We start from the raw sequence: 7,391 nt of genomic DNA, 5'->3' as shown, positions 1-7,391 counted from the left end.
GGGACTCGCACCTCAGTCACACACACCCCATGGGACTCATCCCTCAATCACACCCACCCCAGGGGATTCAAACCTCAATCACACCCACCCCAGGGGACTCATACCTCAGTCACACCCACCCCAGGGGACTCATACCTCAGTCACACCCACTCCAGGGGACTCGAACCTCAATCACATGCACCCCATGGGACTCGTCCCTCAATCACACCCACCCCAGGGGACTCATCCCTCAGTCACACCCACCCCAGGGGACTCATACCTCAGTCACACCCACTCCAGGGGACTCATACCTCAGTCACACCCACCCCAGGGGACTCATATCTCAGTCACACCCACCCCATGGGACTCGTCCCTCAATCACACCCACCCCAGGGGACTCATACCTCAGTCACACCCACTCCAGGGGACTCATACCTCAGTCACATCCACCCCAGGGGACTCATACCTCAGTCACACCCACTCCAGGGGACTCGAACCTCAATCACATGCACCCCATGGGACTCGTACCTCAATCACACCCACCCCAGGGGACCCGTACCTCAATCACACCCACCCCAGGGGACCCGTACCTCAGTCACACACACCCCAGGGGACTCGTACCTCAGTCACACACACCACAGGGGACCCGTCCCTGAATCACACCCACCCCAGGGGACCCGTCCCTCAATCACACCCACCCCAGGGGACTTGAACGTCAGTCACACCCACCCAAGGGGACTTGAACGTCAGTCACACCCACCCCAGGGGACTCGTACTCAGTCACACACACCCCAGGGGACCCGTACCTCAATCTTTGGATTAGTGGTGCTGGAAGAGCACAGCAGTTCAGGCAGCATCCAAGGAGCAGCAAAATCTACATTTCGGGTAAAAGCCCTTCATCAGGAATAAAGGCAGAGAGCCTGAAGCGTGGAGAGATAAGCTGGGGGAGGGTGGGGGTGGGGAGAGAGTAGCATAGAGTACAACAGGTGAGTGGGGGTGGGGCTGAAGGTGATAGGTCAGGAAGCGGGGGGAGGGTGGAGTGGATAGGTGGAAAAGGAGATAGGCAGGTAGGACAAGTCATGGGGACAGTGCTGAGCTGGACGTTTGGAACTAGGGGGAGGTGGGGGAAGGGGAAATGAGGAAGCTGTTGAAGTCCACATTGATGCCCTGGGGTTGAAGTGTTCCGAGGCGGAAGATGAGGCGTTCTTCCTCCAGGCGTCGGGTGGTGAGGGAGCGGCGGTGAAGGAGGCCCAGACCTCCATGTCCTCGGCAGAGTGGGAGGGGGAGTTGAAATGTTGGGCCACGGGCGGTGTGGTTGATTGGTGCGGGTATCCCGGAGATGTTCCCTAAAGCGCTCTGCTAGGAGGCGCCCAGTCTCCCCAATGTAGAGGAGACCGCATCGGGAGCAACGGATACAATAAATGATATTGGTGGATGTGCAGGTAAAACTTTGATGGATGTGGAAGGCTCCTTTAGGGCCTTGGATGGAGGTGAGGGAGGAGGTGTGGGCACAGGTTTTACAGTTCCTGCGGTGGCAGGGGAAAGTGCCAGGATGGGAGGGTGGGTTGTAGGGGGGCATGGACCTGACCAGGTAGTCACAGAGGGAACAGTCTTTGCGGAAGGCGGAAAGGGGTGGGGAGGGAGATATATCCCTGGCGATGGGGTCTTTTTGGAGGTGGCGGAAATGTCGGCAGATGATTTGGTTTATGCGAAGGTTGGTAGGGTGGAAGGTGAGCACCAGGGGCGTTCTGTCCTTGTTAGGGTTGGAGGGGTGGGGTCTGAGGGCGGAGGTGTGGGATGTGGACGAGATGCGTTGGAGAGCATCTTTAACCACGTGGGAAGGGAAATTGTGGTCTCTAAAGAAGGAGGCCATCTGGTGTGTTCTGTGGTGGAACTGGTCCTCCTGGGAGCAGATACGGTGGAGGTGGAGGAATTGGGAAAACGGGATGGCATTTTTGCAGGAGGTAGGGTGGGAAGAGGTGTAATCCAGGTAGCTGTGGGAGTCGGTGGGTTTGTAAAAAATGTCAGTGTCAAGTCAGTTGTCATTAATGGAGATGGAGATGGAGGAAGGGGGGGGGGAGGTGTCAGAGATGGTCCAGGTAAATTTAAGGTCAGGGTGGAATGTGTTGGTGAAGTTGATGAATTGCTCAACCTCCTCGCGGGAGCACGAGGTGGCGCCAATGCAGTCATCAATGTAGCAGAGGAAGAGGTGGGGAGTGGTGCCGGTGTAATTACGGAAGATGGACTGTTCTACGTAGCCAATAAAGAGACAGGCATAGCTGGGGCCCATACGTGTGCCCATGGCTACCCCTTTGGTCTGGAGGAAGTGGGAGGATTCAAAGGAGAAATTATTAAGGGTGAGGACCAGTTCGGCCAAACGAATGAGAGTGTCGGTGGAAGGGTACTGTTGGGGATGTCTGGAGAGGAAAAAAACGGAGGGCTTGGAGGCCCTGGTCATGGCGGATGGAGGTGTAGAGGGATTGGATATCCATGGTGAAGATGAGGCGCTGGGGGCCGGGGAAACGGAAGTCTTGAAGGAGGTGGAGGGCATGGGTGGTGTCTCGAACGTATGTGGGGAGTTCCTGGACCAGGGGGGATATGACATTGTCGAGGTAGGTAGAAATAAGTTCAGTGGGGCAGGAGCATGCTGAGACAATGGGTCGGCCAGGGTGGTCAGGCTTGTGGATCTTGGGAAGGAGGTAGAACTGGACAGTGCGGGGTTCCCGGACTATGAGGTTGGAAGCTGTTGGTGGGAGATCTCCTGAGGTGATGAGATTCTGTATGGTCTGGGAGATGATGGTTTGGTGATGGTGGTGGGGTCATGGTCGAGGGGGTGGTAGGAAGAGGTGTCCTCGAGTTGGTGTTTGGCTTCAGCGATGTAGAGGTCAGTGCGCCAGACTACCACTGCGCCCCCTTTGTCCGCTGGCTTGATGGTGAGGTTGGGATTGGAGCAGAGGGATTGGAGGGCTGCGCGTTATGAGGGTGAGAGGTTGGAGTGGGGGAGGAGGGTAGACAGGTTGATGTGGTTAATGTCCCGGCGGCAGTTGGAAATGAAGAGGTCGAGAGCAGGTAACAGGCCAGCGCGGGGTGTCCAGGTGGATGCAGTGTGTTGGAGGTGGGCGAAGGGGTCCTCGGAAGGTGGGCGGGAATCCTGATTGCGAAAGTAAGCTCGGAGGCAGAGGCGACGGAAGAAGTGTTCGATGTCACGGCGTGTATTAAATTCATTGATGCGTGGACGGACGGGGATGAAGGTGAGTCCTTTGCTGAGGACTGATCGTTCGTCCTCAGTGAGGGGAAGGTCTGGAGAGATGGTGAAAACTCAGCAGGGCTGGGAGCTGGGATCTGGTGTGGGTGTAGAGCTGGGAGTAGGGGCGGAGCCTGTAACGAGTGGGTGTGATGGTGGGGGGGATGGGTGTGGAGTCATGAGCAGGGGTGGTATTCCCCTCAGGGTTCTGGGGGGTGGGGATGGTGACAGTGGGGTCTGTGAGGGGCATGTCAGCAGAATGCGGGTGAGTGGCTTTGGTGGGGGCGGAAGTGGTGGCAGACACGGCAGTGGGGGGGGGGGGGGCGGACATCACTGAGCGTGTGACATCGGCGATGATGTGAGGGCCGGAAGTGGTTGTGGGAGTGGCCATGATGGGGGCAGAAGTGACATCATCAATCAGCGTGGGGGTGGCAACTGTACCAGCCGCATGGCTAATGGAGTCCAAGCAGTCCCAGAGGCCGGGGGAATCTTCTGGAATGTTTGAGGAGCGCTGGTTATGGAGGTGGGTGGATAAAAGTTTGTTGTACTTACAGTTTTTGATGTTTGAGATGGAATTGAAATACTGTTTGTTGAGAGTATGGATTCTCCTGAGGATGTAGTACAGAGTGGGTCCTTTGCAATTCTGAGAGAGTGCGGCCCTCAGCTGAGGCAGGGCTGACAGTAGAGAGGTTAGATACCGGTGCATTGCTGCAAGCGTGGAGCAGAGGATCTTGAAGGAGAACTGTTGCTGGTGTTTTTGAATCTGTAGTCTGTACTGTTTGTCCTGTTCGGGTCCGAACTCTGCTGGTTTAAAGGACCCCAGGGGACTCGTCCCTCAATCACACCCACCCCAGGGGACTCGTCCCTCAATCACACCCACCCCAGGGGACCCGTACCTCAATCACACCCACCCCAGGGGACTCGTCCCTCAATCACACCCACCCCAGGGGACCCGTACCTCAATCACACCCACCCCAGGGGACTCGTACCTCTCTCACACCCACCCCAGGGGACTCGTACCTCTCTCACACCCACCCCAGGGGACTCGTACCTCAATCACACCCACCCCAGGGGACTCGTACCTCTCTCACACCCACCCCAGGGGACTCGTCCCTCAATCACACCCACCCCAGGGGACTCGTCCCTCAATCACACCCACCCCAGGGGACTCAAATCCCAGTACCGTGCAGGGGACTCAAATCTCAATTACACCCCTCCTCCTTCCAATGCAGCGCAGAGGACCCAAACCTCTGCTTGCCTGTGTGCTTGTGAAACTATGTCTCTCGACTGAACTAATTACAGCTCAAGGAATCTGTAGAATAGAGAGTGATTGAACAAGGGGACCATCTCCTGCCCACAGGAATATTGAGGGGGATCAAGGTTTAAAAACTTACCTTGTGGGCCTGCCGTCTCAAGACATCTGGGCATCCGCTGACACCGTCCGATCGTAAACATTCGTTTGGATCCTGCTGTCTACACCAGTATTGTCATCCCGCATCCCTCCTCAGTGGAAGCAAAACGCTAAGAAACACAGTATAGTTTTACCTCCTTCATCTTTATTCCGGGCCCTGGAGGGAGAGAGAATGATCCCATGTGCACAGAAACACGGGTTCTCCGTCTTCTCTCTTGAAAAGCAGTTTCTTAATGAACTATATAGTCATTTTACAGGGAGGAGCATCCAGTTAAGGCAATATACATATTGATTGAGTGACTGTTACAATCAGCAAGTGTCATTAGCAAAGATTAAGCCATCTGCTTTTACACAATGAATGTTCATAACCGTAACTGGCTTCACATAATGAATACTTTGCACCTTGTTAAACTGACTTTAGATACTGAATGCTTCCAATATTGTTAAATGGCTCGACATAATGAATGCTTTTCCATGTTGTTAACCCATTACCCTTGCCTCCAGCACCCCATTGTTAACTGTAAGTTCTTATCTGATCTGAGTCATGCTCAGCTGAACCTCCTGTTTCACAAAACTCAAAACTTAACTCTTTCCCTACCTGCTCATACCTGAACCACATTCTCATAGGAAGGATGTGAAAGCTTTTGAGAGGATGTAGAGGAGATTTACCAGGATGCTGTCCAGACTGGAGGGCACGTCTTAAGAAGAAAGATTGAGGGAGCTAGGGCTTTTCTCATTGGAATGAAGAAAGATGAGAGGTGTCCAAGATGATGAGAGACAAAGATAGAGTGGATAACCAGAACAGAAATGGCTATCACAAAGGGGCATAATTTTAAGATGATTAGAGGAAGGTTTAAGGGAGATGTCAGAGGTAAGTTCGTTCCACAGAGAGTGGTGGGTGTGTGGAATACACTGTCAGTAAAGTCAGGTACATTAGGGACATTTAAGCAACTCTTGGATAGGCACATGGGTGATAGTAAAATGAAGGGTATGTAGGTTAGTTTGTTCTTACAGTAGAATAAAAGGTTGGCACAACGTTGAGGGCCAAAGGGCCTATACTGTTCTGTTCTGTTCTGTTCTATTACAGTGTAGAAACAGGCCCTTCAGCTCAACAAGTCCACACTGAACCTCCGAAGAGCAACCCACCCAGACCCATTCCCCTACATTAACCCCTTCACCTAACACTATGGGCAATTTAGCATGGCCAATTCACCTGACCTGCACACCTTTGGACTGTGGGATGAAACGGAGCACCCGGAGGAAACCACGCAGACACGGGGAGAACGTGCAAACTCCACACAGTCAGTCGCCTGAGGCGGGAATTGAACCCAGGTCTCTGGTGCTGAGGCAGCAGTGCTGACCACTGTGCCGCCCATAATCTATGCCCCTCATAATTTTATGTACCTCAAACAGCTCACCTCTCGTTCTCCTACGATCCAAGGAGTAAAGTCCTATCCTGGCCAACCTCTTCCATAACTCAGGTCTACCAGCCCTGGCAACATCTTCATACATCTTCTTTGCTCTCATTCCAGTTTATCTATGTCTTTCCTATAATAGGGTGACCAAATCAGTACACAATATTCCAAGTGTGGCCTCACCAATGACTTATAGAACTGTCATATTACATCCCAACTGCATCTTGGATCTCATCCTTTTGGCATGAATCCTAAAGTCCCATCAGCATTTTGTGATCAGCCCCCAGCTTGGAATGGGGCTACAATTATTTTGACCCTTTCAGATCATTTGAATGCATTCGTCACAAAACTAGTCCCTTTTTTCCCCTAAAAGCTGTTCAATGGCTGAAGGAGACTCTGTCCTTGATTACTTTCAGAGGGGCAATAAACCTGGCCGGGCTCCGATCAGACTGCTTTGGTACAGAGCTGAAAAGGATTTTGAGAGGCCTTTTATTTATTTGTAAACAGATGACACTTCAGGCCAAAGTGGTCATATTTTAGAAGTGACCTGTATAAGAAAGAGGAGTGGTGCGCTCTCTCGCTGAGCAGTTTAGTTCAGCCATGAACTGGTGAGGAGTTCAACAATGAGCTGCGGTGAAGACTCTCTCTCGCTTTCTGCCCTTCAACTTCAACCTGTAAGCATGCGTCCCATTTATACCGGGTTTTAAAGGGAGTTTGCTTAGTGGGACTGTTGTGCATATTTGGAACAGCATACTTAAGTCTGTAGGGGTTATTTATTCTGTTCTTTGTGTTTTATTGTGTCATTTTGTGAATACATTTTTGTCTGTTTTAAAATCTAGTAGTCAACCTAGCTACCTCGCTCTGGGTAATTTTCACAATACACTTACCGAAACTAATTGCAAAGTTAGGGTCTGGGTTGCCTGCTCAAGAATGTTTTGAGTGGTCTAGCCTCGACCATAGCAGACTGGGGGCTCTTTTCAGGATTTTAAACAGCGAGTGGCAGGTTCTAGTGTCTTTATTTCGCGTGTTGGTTTGGTTGGGTAGACAAAGCTTGGATAGTAATGGCTCTTTCAGTCACCAAAAGTTTTCTGGATGTGGATGCGGTGATTTTGGAAGTTTTCCAAAAAGTGAATAAGACCAAGTGGCAGGAATTAACTGAGAAGCTCGAATTGGAACTGACTGCTTCTGTGAGGAAAGGAGAAATTAATAAGTCAGAATTCAGAGACCACCCATTTTGACTATATGTCAATTTTAGAGAACGATGAAATAGAGCTAGAGAGTTGGCTAGACAGCATTTAAAAGTATCACAGCACACAATGAAACAGGGAGTGGATAATAAATC

Source organism: Chiloscyllium plagiosum, unplaced genomic scaffold (assembly GCF_037043375.1).
Source record: "Chiloscyllium plagiosum isolate Xiang-an unplaced genomic scaffold, Cpla_swu_hap1 HiC_scaffold_15, whole genome shotgun sequence".
NCBI classification, from domain to species: domain Eukaryota; kingdom Metazoa; phylum Chordata; class Chondrichthyes; order Orectolobiformes; family Hemiscylliidae; genus Chiloscyllium; species Chiloscyllium plagiosum.
Note: the sequence above shows the minus strand (reverse complement) of the source record.